This window comes from Uloborus diversus, chromosome 8 (genome assembly GCF_026930045.1).
Source record: "Uloborus diversus isolate 005 chromosome 8, Udiv.v.3.1, whole genome shotgun sequence".
In the NCBI taxonomy this organism is placed as follows: Eukaryota; Metazoa; Arthropoda; class Arachnida; order Araneae; family Uloboridae; genus Uloborus; species Uloborus diversus.
The window spans coordinates 64,535,427-64,552,656 of record NC_072738.1 but is presented as its reverse complement, the minus strand read 5'-3'; the positions used below and the strand labels follow the sequence as shown (position 1 = coordinate 64,552,656).

The 17,230-nt window shown below is 33.8% G+C and overlaps 1 protein-coding gene across 1 annotated transcript in view; it reads right to left on the bottom strand.

Moving 5' to 3' along the window:
- Positions 1 to 17,230, bottom strand: part of LOC129227346 (nephrin-like) — a 482,635-nt gene that overhangs the window by 297,127 nt on the left and 168,278 nt on the right. The gene's annotated exons all lie outside the window — the stretch shown is intronic.

The following is a 17,230-nucleotide window of genomic DNA, read 5'->3' as shown; positions in this document are numbered from 1 at the left end:
TTTAAGAACTTTTATCAACTAACCTATATCCGTATATTTATTTCAAAAACGTTTATCAACTTACCGATAGCTGTAAATGTATTTCATGAACTTTTATCAATTTATCTATATCTATCTCTAACTTCCTTTGTAACTATATGTTTACGTATATCTCTATACATTCATATTTATTAATCCATATTGATTTATATACTATTATCTACATTTATATGTATTTCTCCCTTGACCTACATTTATCTCGTATTCTATCTTGATTTGACTACCCATCTTCTGATCTCAATAATGATCAATGTCTCTATCCCTCTATATTTATTAATCTAAATAGCAAAATTTTCGACAATACACATTCATTTATAATTTGACCTGGATTGTGGGAAAAAAATACGGTTCCAGATTCTTAGGGATCGAAGGATAGTAAAATTGAGTTTTGCTATTTGAAATAATAGACGATGGAGTAACGAGACAATTTATTAGCTCGATGTCTGTTGTGTTAAAAATAACAACAAAAAATTAAGTACTTTAAAAGAAATCAGCTTTTAAAAAAACGTGCTTCGAGGTGCATATCTTCGGCAAGAACTGCACCTGTAAACATATTTCAAATTTTAATTCCTTGCTGTTTTCCCGTGGTTATAACGCAAAAATCTTATTTTGTCATACACTGCACGAAAACTCTGAAACGTCAGAGGTTATTTCCGAGCAACGCTTTGCCCTGCAAAAACGATTCAAATAAAATGTTCTGAAAAATAATATGCAGCTAATCTGCCCAATTTCTTCTACTAACATATTCTGGGAAAAAAAAAAAAAAAAAAAAAAAAAACGCTTTTCGCTGAAAGTTAGTACTCTTCCTAAAATCTTTCTAAATGATACAAAAATGTCTTCGCAAAAAATCAGTCATGTTTCTGAAGCGTTCGGAAAAGACTAAAATAGGTTTAAACTAATAGCTTAGAGCCTTCCTGACTTACGAAAAAATCTCTGAAACAATTATTAGCTAAGACAGAAATGAAGGTAAGTACCAATCATCCCATTTGCTTGCAGTTCTTGCATGGCTGCTATATCGATAGCCTAACTCTCTCTTATTACGAACTTAGTCGATCTGGATCGGTCGTGCTGCGGAATATAGAGACTTCTTTGCTCTCATTATTATTTGCTCTCATTGGGAGTCATAGTTGATCTAGACGGGGCGTAATCGCGTTCAAACTAATACACTTAATTAATACGCTTAGGTTATTTTTTTAACTGAGAGTTTAAAATATCTTTCGCTACAGTTAGAAGTCTGCACTCGTGCAACTTGTAGCAATTCAGAATATTTTTTGACAAAGATACGTGATTTTCACAGGACATTGATGAAAAGCCATGAAATTCTGAAACGTGCCACGCAAATACTCAGTGACGTTTCTTAATTTTTTTTAGAGTCGCATTTTTGTATTTTTCTTCAGTTTCCTGTGAAAATCAAGTATATTTAAAAAAACGTTTTTTTTTTTATAATGTTAGAAATTGCATAAATGCAGACTTCTCCCTTGTTGCGAAACATAGTCCCAGTTTTCAGTGTCAAATATACTCAACGTATTTTTATTAGGTATTTTACCGTCGCCGTCGGTTCAATTACGGATCACCCGGATTGGTTGAGCTCCAAATCCGGGTGAAGAGCAGTCTCTGCTGATCCTTCTCCAGGTTCATTTCAGGAAGGTTATTAACTTTTATTGGGAACCCTTCCAGCTTTTTGCAGCCTATTTGTGCATTAGCAGGCTATTATTTCCTAGGTACCTTTTATTTCTTACAGTGCACAAATCGAAACATTTTTTTTTGAAATTATAAAATTAGACTAAAGTCAATACGTATCAAAAAACATTACCGGCTTGTATAAAACTCTCGACCTCCGGCTTTGAAGACGAAGCTTCTACCGCAGAGCCAAGGATCTCTACTTTAGCGCTTGAAATTCTGTTTGTGATATCACTTCCGTTTGTGACAAGTCAATTTACGTTTCGAATAAAATTTCGGTTACCAAAGCAACTTGGGAAAAATCAATTACTTATGAAAAGAAACAACTAGTGCAAGCACCGGTTTTGGCGGAACTTAATGCATTAGAAGTGACCGAAGTTTTAAATGATTTAAAGTATGAAAGAATGTTAAACATTTGTTTCATACCAGTTATCGGTAACTTAACAAAATTTCATGGTAGATATCAGAGAAATAGAACCAATTGTCACGGTAAGCTGTTTTCTTTATGTGTTTACTGAATGTTTGAAAAATAAGCTGAACGGATGAGTCTTTAATTAATTGAGCATTAATAAATACATCGCGGGTACTCATTTTCCCTAAGCACATGAATTAAGTTCTTCCACCTGTATGCCCTAGCCGAAGTTGCGGAATGCAAAGTCACTTTAAAAAAATATTTCCTAAATATTGCGAAACAAGTACTTAAAATAAACAAGGACATATTGTGAACCCTATTTGGGCTTGAACTATATCTGCAAGCATTCATCTACAGATCCACTGGAATATTTTGATGCTACGGTGACACCTTTCATAATTATGTCTAAACCTTTTAGTTCTTTTAGAGTTCCATCCATGGCTTCAATATTCAAACAGTGGCTAAACGAACATCCATCCTGCATTTTGGGGCTGACCTCTTGAAGACGCTTTGCAAATGGATCATTTTTTCTTATGAAACGTACGGAGTCTTTCTGAAGGATACATTCAAAGTCGTTTAAATCTAGAGTGGTCAATAAATAAGTGAAATTTCAGCAAATTAGTATTAAAAAAAAAAAAACTTGCACACACTTCCTTAGTGTGCTTGTTGATCTTGACCAGTGGTAAATTTAGTAAACTTTTTTCAGTTTCACCAGGTGTGCCGATAAACATTACTTTGCGTACCGGTATCATAGGCAAGTCTCTGATCAGTTACTAATTTGGCTGCGTGATGAGAAACGTACTTATCCAGTAAGCTGCAATCATGTATCAATCTTGTTACAGAATCGTTTTCGCTGATTCTTTGCTGTGCTGGCAAACAAATATCTCCCGCAGACTCTTCGCCTCATACAATCATTTTCTGTTTTTTTTCTGTATGTTTTGCTCTCTTTTTGCAATGTGCCGTCTCAGAGATATTTTTTTTAAATGTTTACCATAAAGCAAAAAGATCAAAAAGTTGAATTTTAAGTAAAATTGATGAAAAAAATTCTCTAAATTTAGGATCGGAGTTCGAGGGTTGTATGCATCAATTAAGGTTAGTTTCAAAGGGTTATACGCCTCTAAAAATCCGAGAAACCGCAAACATTTTAAACAAGAATTCTTAAATGAAAAAAACCCAGTTAACAAGTAGAATGAGCTTTTTACAATCCCGGGATGTCGCTCAACCTTTTGTACCTGTTTTCGTCGAAAAACTTGCTTTTTATCGTTTTTTTTTTTTTTTTTTTTTTGCAATTTCTTTTGGATGGGATATTTGTAACCTCGATTATTTTGTTTTATACGCTTAGATACGGTCTTTATGAAGAATAATTTTCCAAATCATTTTTATTTCTTTTTTCTTCTTCTATGGTAATTTCTTTCCTATTGAATGTTCTTTGTTCGTTTATGTTTTAACTCTTAACTGTAAATGGAATGTGCAAATACTCTTGGACTTAAAAACTTTCTAAACTAAATACAACTTATGTGAATTCATTAGCAGATGTTTTTAATTTTCGTATGCATGTAATACCTTAAGTAATGTATGCCAAATTGCATCTTTCAGAAGCATGGCCTCACATTCAGACAAAGCTTTTGATATGTATCAGGCTCTCAACGTTATTCCTTTCTTGTTTCTCAACATATCGCTTGAAAACATATCTCTTTGAAAGACACAAATGTTCAATCCGAATTTGTTTTTACGTACATAAGAACAAAACAGTACGAACCTACTGGTAGCAAAGATAACTTATTAGTTTGAAAAATTCGTATAAAAACAATATGCATAGTTTATAGACCTATGTCACTCAGTAAAAATGCACCTTTCATGTAGTGAAGGAATTTTTCAAATAAATTCAATCGTTTGGACATTACCCGGAACATATAAACATACAAAATAAACCATCTATCTTTATAATATTAGTATAGGTGAAAAAACCTCAAAGGATAGCCCAAATGCACGCTAAATTACAACTTTTAGAAACACAGATTAATATTGTCTATTTGCACAACTTGAATTCAAATACTAATTTACTCGAAGCGAATCTCAGTTATATTTAGTGTACATAAATTTCGATGCATAAACATTCTGCGACTCTCAATGGTTCGCAATTTTAAAGCTAAGAGAATGCTATATACTTTATCCTCTGTAGCCTCAAATACATGCGAGGTTTTTTGACAATTCTCATGCCAACATCATGAACTTTTATTCTTTCAGTTCAAAGAGAACACTCGAAAGCTGCAGTGACTGCTATAGCAGGACAATCAGTAACAGATCTTACCCTTACAAGAATAAAATAGTACGAAACATAAACTGGAGGCGAAGAAAAACTATTGCTTTGAAAAATTAATATAAGTACATATATGCATAATTTATAGCCTATGTCACTAAGTGAGAACGCATCTTTTATGCACTGAAAGAATTTTTCAAAAATATGTGCAATGGTTCCAGACATTACATCGAACATATAAACATACAAAACCCACCCTCTCTCTTTATAATATTAGTATATATAGTGTTACAAAGTCTGTAAATAGTAATTATTTTTGTGATTAATTTGTTGTAATCTAGCTAAATTTGGCGTTTATTCCATTATTTTTCATTTAAAATTATCTTAGTAACGTAACCTGTAAATAAATTCTTGTAATGTACATACATCCCCCTGACATTCGACTGAAGTATTCGGTCTCGCTATTTTTCATTGATAAGATTCGTGAATGAATGAAAAGAAAATACGAGAAGCATTTCGAATTTTGTGGAAACATTTTTCGAGATTTATAAATAGCCACGGCCGACATGGGAGTCAGTCTCGAGTTAGTTTTTGTTTGTGAATCGTGTCAGCTGTGCGCTGGAGAGCATGTATTAGCTCTGTTTTGTAAAGCCTTTGAGGTGTATTTTTGCGTATTTGGATGTTAATACGTGTGTAACCGTTGCGTTTGCGGTGTTAATTGATATTTGCTTCATTGCTGATAATTGATTTAGCAGTTGTAATTACTCTTCATGTACATAGTTGTAAATAAATCTCCTGTGTTTTCTCAAGAACTGTGTCTTCTTTTAAAGAAAGTTTGAAGTTGTATCATGAACTCTTAACAATAGCTATCTTCCCTGCATGTTCAAAATCAGTCTTTTTTTCGTGTCCCTTTTAAAGAATCGAAAAAAATTTAAAAATAAAGCAAATTTATACTTCACAGATGAATTCCTTTACTAAGCAAATAATGCTGCTTTAGATTTTTGCACAATTATGTTTTTTTTTTTTTTTTTTTTTCCACAATTAAAACAAACGAATTTGAATATCGGTGGAAAACTTTCGTGGCTAGGTATATTTAGTGTACTAAAAAAACTTCTGTAATCAAAAGCTATCACATGGCGAGAAAAACCTGTAATTCAATCTTAATATATCATAAAAATATATTGACGGTATCACAGCAGTCAATGAAATTATTGAAAAGTTGTTACATAGAAAAGTCGGGTGAAGTTCAAAGTTGGCGCTTAAAATTTTCAGAAGTTGATGTAAGTCAAATTCTACAGATTGCTAGATTTATGTAATACTACATTAATGCTGAAAAGCAAATAAATGTGTTTCATTGTATACATTACGATTCCCAAATAAATTATTAAAAATGAAAAAAAAAAAAACAAACCTTAAATATTTGGACTCGTAATATGTACAAAACTAGTTGACCCGTGCGAAACTCCGCAATGTGCTTCGAATCGTTTCATAAGGCATTTTGCTCTTTAAAAATTTCAAAGAAAGAACATTATGAAGAAGAACCGAAAAAAAAGTAAGCGTCGAAGAGAAAGCATGTAATTCGAAGACATCAGTAACAAAACATCGTTAAATACAACGTTGTGATAATTTGATCATCGCTCACCTTTTGGTCGTACACATTTTCAATGCAAACATAAATATCATTAAAAGTGGCTGAATATTGACTCGTGAAAAAGCAATAATTGTGCATGTGAAAAAAACAGGTTGTGTCAAATACAGTCCTGCCCATGTGAGCATTTGACAGGAAAAAAAGAACCAGTAAAGAGATATTTATTGGCACGGATTCGAATTGGCGCCATTCTGATTAACAGCCCGACACCCCCAACAAACCTAGCAATTGCGCCTTCCTTTTCGAAAGCTATTCATTGAAGGAATTCGTAGTAAAAAACAGCAAAAAAGCTTTTTGAAAAAAATAATAATAATAATAATAAGATCATGCTTCTATATTTTGTCATTAACCAGCATGATACGATTTAAAATTATGCGTAAAGCATGGAATTTGATTAAAGAATGACGAATATCTCACGTAGCGATTGAAATAAACATTCTAGAGAAGTAATAATTTAGATTGAAAATAAGTGTTTTTATCTTTAAATATTGAACTATTTTACATAGAAGGTTGCTTTAACCGTTACGGCTTAAATGCCCGCACATGTTTCTCTTTTAATCGAACACTTAAAATTCAAAACCAAAACCAGTTGAACTGAGTCCGTTCTTAAGTGTAATTTTTCGAACGTAGACAATTTTTTTTTCAGCAGAAAGCAGAGGAGCAGAAAATGATTTCTTGCTAGTGAAGTTGATAATAATTTTAATGCTTTATATCGTATTCGCTGCGAATAAAAAATTAAAGGTTTACTGGGTGAAACTCGTAGTATTAATTTGGCGTAGTATTTTTCTTCATTTGTACAAAAGGTTGAACACTGCTATTAGAAACATCTACATTTCAGCATACAATGAAAATGTTTTTCTGCACAAAAAGAATTTCCTTTAGGTAAATCTAATACTTTTTTATGCTTACATTATGCTGAGTGGTCTGGATGGAGTCAAAGCTTAAAAAAAAGGAAGAACACCCTTCGATTAACAGTCAACTTATCCGAATGATAACTGTAGCCTGAATAAAGGAGTCGAAACACCAAGTAGCATTCCTACTGCATTTATTTTATTACGTGTGTATGTTATGAGTACATGTAATGCGTAATACTAATATAAATTTGATATTATGTCGGACAGCCCAAGCTTGCCCGAAGTTCAGATAGTTTATAGCCGAACACTCTACCGAAAAAAAACTTATCAATTTAACCGAACAACTAAGTCCAGTGCTTTTAAGCTTTATTAAAATATAAACATACACACACAGTTTTTTTTTTTTTTTTTTTGCCGAAAGCGACGTAAAAAATTGGAAAACTGTATTAGAACTTTGCTTTAAAAAATTGCATTAGAACTACAGGCTGCATCAAGGTTTTGAAACAGCAAGGGGCGTTTTCGAAAACTTGATTTTTCGACCATAAGTCTATTTTTCGTCGTTAGCCAGCCTGAAAGGTTTTAAAATGAGAGGGGAATAATATATAAGATAAGATATTGAAGAGAAGTTTTTTTATTTTTTAAAATTTTTACAATTTGTTACCGAAAAGCTGCTTGAACCGTTATAACTTAGATGGCAGCACGTGTTTATCGTTTAACAGCACGGTTAAAATGCAAAATAAATTGAACTAAGCTCTTTTTTAAGCGTAGCTTTTCAAATGTAGTAAAAATGTGATAAGCTTTTTTTTTTTTTTTTTTTTTGCAAAAAAAAAAAAGAAAGAAAGAAAAAATAAATATTTCACCCTTCAAATTGAGGTAGTAATTTTTGTATTAGTACAAAGAGTCAAAAACTCATTAGAAGAATATATATTTCAATATACGATTTATTATTTTTTTCTGAACAAAAAACAATCCTTATATATTATTTCTGTAGCCTGTTTTTGGTTTCTACGCCAAATTTCCCTCAATTCTTGATCGATTTCTTTGATTTACGGCTAATTTTATAGCTTATGGTGCTGGCTACTGACGAAAAATAGACCCAAGGTCTAAAAATTGTTTCTTTTAGCCGAAAAACCTGTTTTAAAGAACCAGAATAAGGTTTTCGGTCAAACTTATAACTTTAATTTGCGCTGTGACCGACAGAGCTGAATAGCTTGATCGGCAGAGCGTTCTCTTCGTAACCAGGAGATTACATGTTCGAGCCCACGTCCGGACAATCTACAACAAAAGTTTAGAGAAATATCGCGCATTACATAAACACTTAATTAAGTGATTAACAACTATAAAGAAATAGAATAAATGAGAAGGAAACGCTCCTTGCTGATATGAAAACATTCAGTGATTTTGTGCTAAATTACTTCGAAATTGCACGCGTTTTTTTTTTTTTTTTTGAAGCTTTGGCTCTGGAAAGAAAATTAAAGCATAATGTAAGCGAAAATAAAAGTAACAGGTTTAAGATTTCAGACTACAATAGAATTGTTTTTTGTTCAGAAAAAAAATAATAAATCGTATATTGAAATATATATTGTTCTAATGAGTTTTTGACTCTTTGTACAAATAAATAAAATACTACCTCAATTTGAAGGGTAAAATATATATTTTTTCTTCTTTTTGCTAAAAAACAAATAGCTTATCACATTTTTACTACATTCGAAAAGCTACGCTTAAAAAAGAGCATAGTTCAATTTATTTTGTATTTTAACCGTGCTGTTATATGATGAACACGTGCTGCCATCTAAGTTATAACGGTTTAAGCAGCCTGCGATGACAAATTGTAAAAATTTTCAAAAATAAAAACATTTTTCTTCAATATCTTATCTTATATATTAATCCCCTCTTATTTTAAAACTTATCAGGCTGTCCAATGACGAAAAAAGACTTACGGTCGAAAATTCAAGTTTTCGAAATCGCCTCTTGCTGTTTCAAAACCTTGATGCTGCCTATAGTTCTTATGCATTTTTTAAAGCAAAGTTCTAATGCAGTTTTCCATTTTTTACGTCGCTTTCGGCAAAAAAAAAAAAAAGCCTTTGTGTGTGTTCATATTTTAATAAAGCTTAACAGCACTGAACTTAGTTGTTCGGTTAAATTGATAAGTTTTTTTTCGGTAGAGCGTTCGGCTATAAACTATCTGAACTTCGGGCAAGCTTGGGCTGTCCGACATAATATCTAATTTATATTAGTATTACGCATTACATGTGCTCATAACATACACACCTAATAAAATAAATGCAGTGGGAATGCTACTTGGTGTTTCGACTCCTTTATGCAGGCTACAGTTATCATTCGGATAAGTTGATTGTTAATCGAACTGTGTTCTTTGACTATATCCAGACCACTCAACATAATGTATGCATTAAAAAGTATTAGATTCACCTAAAGAAATCCTTTTTGTGCAGAAAAACATTTTTATTGTATGCTAAAATGTAGATGTTTCTAATAGCAGTGTTCGAACTTTTGTACAAATGAAAAAATACTACGCCCGATTAAAACTACGAGTTTCACTCAGTAAACCTTTAATTTTTTATTCGCGCGAATACGATATAAAGCATTAAAAGTATTATCAACTTCATTAGCAAGAAATTATTTTCTACTCCTCTGCTTTCTGCTGAAAAAAAAATACATTTTGTCTACGTTCGAAAAATTACACTTAAGAACGGACTCAGTTCAACTGGTTTTGGTTTTGAATTTTAAGTGTTCGATTAAAAGAGAAACATGTGAGGGCATTTAAGCCGTAACGGTTAAAGCAACCTTCTATGTGAAATAGTTCAATATTCAAAGATAAAAACACTTATTATCAATCAAATTTATTACTTCTCTAGAATGTTTGTTTCAATCGCTACGTGAGATCTTCGTCCTTCTTTAATCAAATTCCATGCTTTGCGAATAATTTTAAATCGTATCATGCTGGTTAATGACAAAACACAGATGCATGATCTTATTATTATTATTTTTTTTGGCAAAAAGCTTTTTTGCTGTTTTTTACTACGCATTCCTTCAATGAATAGCTTTCGAAAAGGAAGGCGCAATTGCTAGGTTTGTTGGGGTGTCGGGCTGTTAGTTAGAATGGCGCCAATTCGAATACGTGCCAATAAATATCTCTTTAATGTTTCTTTTTTTTCCCGTCAGATGCTGACATGTGCAGGACTGTATTTGCCACAACCTGTTTTTTCACATGCACAATTATTGCTTTTTCACGAGTCACCACTCAGCCATACTTTTAATGACATTTATGTTTGCATTGAAAAAAAGTACGATTAAAAGGGGAGCTATGATCAAATTATCACAACGTTGTATTTAACGAGGTTTTGTTACTGATGTCTTTAAATTGCATGCCTTATCGTCTGCACTTACTTTTTTTTTCGGTTCTTCTTCATAATTCTTCCTTTGAAATTCTTAAAGAGCGAAATGCCTTATGAAACGATTTGAAGCACAGTGCGGAGTTCCGCACGGGTGGACTAGTTCTATTGTAGTCTGAAATCTTAAACCTGTTACTTATATTTTCACTGACATTTTGCTTTAATTTTCTTAACAGAGCCAAAGCTTTAAAAAAAAAAAAAAAAAAACGTACAATTCAGAAGTACTTTAGCACAAAACCACATCAAGTTTTCATAACAGCAAAGCGCGTTTCCTTCTCATTTATTCTATTCCCTCACATTTGTTTTTCACTTAATTAAGCGGTTATTTAATACGCGATATTTCTCTAATTTTTTGAAGGAGATTGTCCGAACGTAGGCCCGAACACGCATTCTCCTGGTTCCGAGGAAAACGCTCTGCCGATCAAGCTATTCTGCTCTGTCGATCATAGTGCAAGTTAAAGTTATAAGTTTAACCGAAAATCTCATTCTGGTTCTTTAAAACAGGTTTTTCGGCTGAAAAAAACAATTTTTAGACCGTGGGTCTATTTTCCGTCAGTAGCCAGCACCATAAGCTTTAAAATAAGGCGTAAATCAAAGAAATCGATCAAGAATTGAGGAAATTCTGGCCAGAAACCAAAAACAGACTACAGAAATAATATATAAGGATAGCATTAAATAAATAAACGTTACATTACCAACCAGTTTATAATTTGCTTTTCTTCTTATTTATTCCTAAAATAAATCTTTAGAGCAGCTTTATCCAATAGAATGTTGTTTAAAAACAGTCCTCCGTAAAGTCCGTGAGAGGTTTGGGAAAAGAACAAAAAAGCATATACCGCATGGTGGAGCTCATTATCGATAACCATTTGCAACAATTTAATAGTTCCGAATTTTGTAAGTTACACTTGTATATGTTAAAAAAGTGTTGTTGAAAATTACTTCTAGAAATCATTTCTTCGTACGTCAACCCATTTTGAGTACTATTTGTATATTTAAAAATACGTCAGTCCTAAGGTAGGGTATGTATTAGGTTCAATAGTATTGTACACCCCTGTAGGAAGTTGATTAACAAATCCATGAAAAGAATGAATATTCTTTTAAAATAAAACTTGTATTCCCTACTACTGTTTAAATTATTTATGCCTCATTCTTAAAACATAATTTACTAAAAATGAATTTATTTTTGGGTACTGTTAAAATAGTTAGAAAAGAAGATCTATTATTAATTATTCTTAAATCTATTATTAATTTCTATCTATCTGAATAGTTAAAAAGAGCTTTTTAAATCGAAGTTCATGACGTCAAAAACCAGAAAAAGGAGGTCTTGTTTATTGCTATAACTGTGAAATTCGACTGAACAGTATTTGTTTTTGGGACAAAGTTACTTGAGAATGTATCAACAACGTGATATACCGGAATCCATGGCATGGCGTGTCTCAGACAAACTGGAATCCGAGAAAGCACAACGTAGTGTCGCGGACGCTGTTAGAGTCGTCAGAAGTGTTGTTACAAGGCTTTGAAATTGATTCCAGGAAACAGGAAATGTTAGACATCGACCAGGGAAAGGTCGGCATGCTCCACTACAGCAACTGATGACCGGTATATACGGTTTACAGCCCGTTAAAACACAACAGAGAATGCTACGCAGCTGCAAAGACAGTTGCGTTTGGCTACAGGACGAAGGGTGCCCAGTCAAACAGTACGTAATCGGTTTCATGAGGGGGTTGGAATCTCTATGAACGTAGGCCAATGATCTGCATTCTGTTGACCCCACGCCACCGTGCAGCCCGAAAAAGATAGGCTGCTGAGCATTGAAATTGGGAGCAACATGATTGGAGTCAAGTGATGTTTACAGACGAGTCCCGATTCAGTCTGGAGTGTGACACCCGACGCGTTCTAAAACGGAGGGACAGGGGCACTCGAAATAACCCCACATTCGTTCGTGAAAGGTCACAAAAACGACGAGCTGGTTGGATGGTATGTGGTGCAATCAGCATAGGCAGACGTACGGACTTGCATATCATTCGGAATAGCACTTTGATGGGCCGAAGGTATGCCGACGAGATACGCTCCTCATGCCATCCCTTAAGCTGGAGACATTGGATATTTGTTTGTTTTCTAATATGATTATGCCCGACCATATTGAACTCGTCTGGTGGAGAACATGCTTGAAGCTGAAACATTACAACGTATGGAATGGCTAGCGTGCTCTCCTGACATGAATACAATCGAGCATGCTCGGACGACGCATTGCTACGCGACCAAGGCCACCTGTTACTGTTCGAGACTTGGAGATCGCACTTCCTGAGGAGTGGAACTGTATTCCCAAAGTCAGATCGATAAGCTCATCGCATCCATGGGAAACATGTGTGCAGCAGTCTTAGTTGTTCGAGGAGACCACACGCCCTATTAATACTCATGCATCATATCTAAACAGTACCTTTTTTTATCGTTTACAAGTAACCAAATTGTTGCCCCAAATCATCTTTTCATGTTTTTTCCATAATTTCGAAGAATTAAAGTTTAATTCCAATTTTTTTTACGTATTTTTACTATATTGCTTATTGATGCGCGTGTGCTATCCATTGTATGCCAATAGGTGGCTGTCTCTTCCGGTTTTTTTTTCAAGTTTTTGCTTGTCCCCTAATTGTTTTGCAAATTGTCTGATACTTTTTAAACACGTTTTATACACTTGTTGTTCCGAGCAAAACAATATTAACCAATTTGGAAACTTTTGGAAAAAATTCCTGACTTTCTATCGTACAAACTTTCTTTAAGTAGCAGTCAATTGTATTTTTCATTATGATAACTAATAAAAATTTTGTTTCAGTGAATCACTGTCGATTAATATCGTGATTGGCGTTAAAAAGGGTGGCCTTCCCTGGTCGAAGACTCTTCATTGCCAGGTGAGGAACTGTAAAATAAAATCTGAAACGTCTCTGACTATTTCCTTGGAGCGCCTCGGGTTTTCAGCTATTTCCCCGTAAAATCAAGTATCGTAGCAAAAATATTTCCTGAATTGTTACAAGTTGCCCGAATGCAGACTTTTCACTATTGTGATAAATATTTTTAGCTACCGGTTTAAAGATTGAGTGAGCGTGCTTAATAAGTATATTGGCTATACCTCGAATATGGCTCGTCTAGGTTGACCAACGCGAGCACTGCTAGCTGGCTAGCTGCAGCAGTGCGAGGTGAGGCAGATGATAGGGTCTTATTTGCAAGTCTACCATAGCGTTGGCCATTTTCGTATTGATTCTGCTGGAGCTTTCTTGGTAACTCAGCAAGGCTCTAATCCATTTACATCAAACCTGTCAAATTCTTCTAGATGTTCCAGAGCAGCTTTAAATTCATGAAGGTAGCTGACTTTTGCAGAAAAACGTTCCTGGTTTTCGCAAGTCATATTACTGGCAGAAATTTGGCGCATTAGCTGCCCATTTTTTTCCAGAAGCGTTTCTAAATCGTTTTTCACAGTGTAGTTGACAGTTGCCTCAAGATATTGCTTCAAAAATAACAGCAAAATCTACTGGTATAAACAAAAGAGTGTTCTATAAGTGTTGTAAAATATTTCTCAAAACGTGTGCTATGAAGTGTTTCAGCACAACGGACATGTGCCAGTGTTAAAAAATGTCTTTAAATGAGTTCCTAAAAGTGCTAAAATGTTCCTCATCCGAATAGGAGTTCTAAAACGCTTTCTCAGACGTGTTTGAAAAAACTGTTTAAAATGTGCAAAATGGGTGTGTTAAGTTGTTCCGAAACAGGGGACAAGTGTCCGTGTTTAAAACGTATATAAAAGAAACTCCATTGAAGATTTGTAGTGTACAAAATACAAAAATACATTTTCACTTATCAAATGATTAAAATTTATTTTGTCTGTGTCTATGATTTTAAATGATATTAGGTTACATTAACTACTGATAAAAGATCAAGAATAAATAACTTTTTTAAAAAAGTTTTAAAAGAATTAAAAATAATTTTGCCCTCAACCTCAAGCACCATGAAAAATTGAGGAAAAATCGAGGAACAAAGAAAACGTTTTGATGTTTCTAATTGTGTGAAATACAAAAAAAAAAAAACACTCATTTCTGAAAAACAAAAAATTAGACCCAGGTAAAAACGTTTTTTTTTTTTTTTTTTTTGAATGATTCTAGTTCTAAGTCAATTTTAAGTTTAAGTACAAAAAGCATTATGCATAAAAAATGTTTTTTTTAAAGTTTAATAAATTAAGTGTATTTGCTTGAACAATTTTCAAGAGATTTAAATTATTTATGTGCATCAGTTATAAAAATCCCCCACATACTTTCTCATAAACATTGTTATCGCTTAAGCATCCTAACTTATATACCGTATGACTTTTTCCGCTATGATTCCCCAATGATACCATCCTGGTTATATACAGTCAGCAAATAGTTATTGTGCTTAGGTCATCGATTAATGGGAAAGAATGCTTACTTATATGTCCTCAATAAATTAGTTGATGTATAGATACGGGTACGCCATTTCCCTAGTGATTGATAGTGTTTCCTTCGGTGCATTTCTGCTAAGATGATGAATTTGTAAGATCTAGTTTCAAATTCAAGTATTCACACAATTTTGACTTTTTCAACCAATTACTCAATAATAGTTCATAAAATTTACATTGTTCAGCAAAGTATGCAATGTAGCTGTCGACTACACTAAAGGGAAAATTTTAATGGCATTACATCTAATTTGATTTGACATATACCTAAAATTAAATCTGAAAGGTTTCTGCAAAATAAGAGTAGCTTATGTTCTGAATTTTCGCCAGTAAATTAACTGGAAAAAATACAAGGAAGTTTCCAGCTAAAAAACACCAACCTTTCTGGATTGAACCTGAACTTTTCTGTACAATTCAGAAAACTTGTCAATAAAAAACTTATCATGTTTATTTAAAAAATCCTTAATTTTTAGAGAAAACGTTTTTTTTTTTTTTTTTGCTTATAGCTTGGCATCTTCCTAATTTATCAGAACAAAAAAATATTAAAAAATCAAACAAACAAACACCACACAGCATATTCGTCTGCAATTCTAGCAAAAGCATTTCCCTTTTGTTGCATTTCCCCCAAGGAACAAAGTTCACCTGAAAGATGAAACACCTAATAAAAAATTGGAAAATGTTTTTACACAGATAGCTAAAAATATCTTTTCGCAATAACGTAAAAATCTGCGTTCTTGCACACGAAGGTCCTTGGAACTCTTTTCATAAAAATACTTAACAGGAAACTGTAGTAAACTTGTGAAATCCTGGATCGTTGCCCGGAAATAATCTTAGACATTTCGGGAACTTTTTACAGCGTGCATGGTACAAACAATTTAGAATACGTTTCTAGAAAAAAGTGATCAGCTAATGTGCTCAATTTCTGCCAGTAACATATTTTGCAAAAAACAGTAATGTTTCGCTCTAAAATACGTTAACCTTTCTGTAGTTGTTCTGGAAGCCTACTGAAGATTTCAGAAACCTTCCTGTTTCAAGCCAGTCATGTCTTTGGAACCTTTACAGTAACCTTAAGTAGGTATAATATACATAATAGCTTGGCACCTTCCAGTTTTACAAAGAAAATTCCTAAGGTAGAATCGCAACGATGATAGTCGAAGTCCGCCACAACTGCAAGCAAGCATCAATACACTGGGGAACAATTTGTAAAACAATTTCTGTTGAGTTAGGTTTTTGAGCTGTTTTATAGTTAATTAGGCATGCTGGTTTCAAAACTGTAGTTAGTTTTATTCTACCACGCCAAGTTTTTTCTCTACACCTTATGAGAATGTGACTACTCCCCGCGGAATCGAGCATGAATCATTGGCTAGCTGGCACTAACCTTCTCCGATTGGCGCCGGGTAAATGACGCATGGGAGCACAGCGACAGGTTTATACTGGTCTGGGGTTGTTCAATTACGCCTGAGATGCTATAGTGAGAGGTTGTATGTTACTCTGAAATAGTGAATCACATTCCAACGTGGAATTTGAGTTCTTGTTTATATACTGTTCTTGTTCTTGTTTTTGAGCGTTTAGTTTTCATTTATACATCAACTGAAACTTTTCCTTATGGCTAGTTCACGTCGTAAGTGCTTAAACAGCCCCGATTCGTTTTGTTATATATGTGGCAGTTTTACCATTCCCAGTCAAAGGACAAACATCAGTACATTTGTCAGGCAAGTCTATTATGCCTATTTTAAAGTGAAAATTGGAGATCAAGACAAATCATGGGCTCCACACAAAGTGTGTAAGCAGTGTGTTGAGAGTTTACGGATGTGGACAAAGGGAACACGTGGTAAATTTCCATTTGGTATCCCTATGATTTGGTGAGAGCCCAGAGATCATTCAAGTGATTGTTACTTTTGTATAGTGAAAACGTCAGGATATAATAAGAAAAACAAATGTAAAATAGAGTATCCTAGTTTACCATCAGCTATACGCCCAGTGCCTCATTCAGCTGAAATCCCAGTGCCAGTTTTCAATGAGTTACCCTGTTTGGAAATACAGGAATAAGAGTCTGATGAAGATCGAAGTGACCCCAACGATAAAGATTTTGAAATTGAATGTGATTCCGTTCGTAAGGGATTTGAGCAACATGAGTTGAATGATTTGGTACGAGATTTGGGATTATCCAAAAAAGCTTCAGAGCTCTTAGCATCAAGACTGCATGAGAAAAACTTGCTTGAAAAGGGAGCTAAGGTATCATATTTTCGATCAAGAGAAAGCGCGTTTCTGCAGTACTTTCGAAGTGATGATGGATTTGTGTATTGCGATAACGTACATGGTTTAGTGGAAGAGTTGGGAATTTCAGCCTATAACGCAACTGAATGGCGACTGTTTATCGATAGCTCAAAGCGGAGCTTGAAGTGTGTTTTTCTTCACAATGGAAATTTATTTGGTTCAGTCCCGATAGGCCATTCAGTTCATTTGAG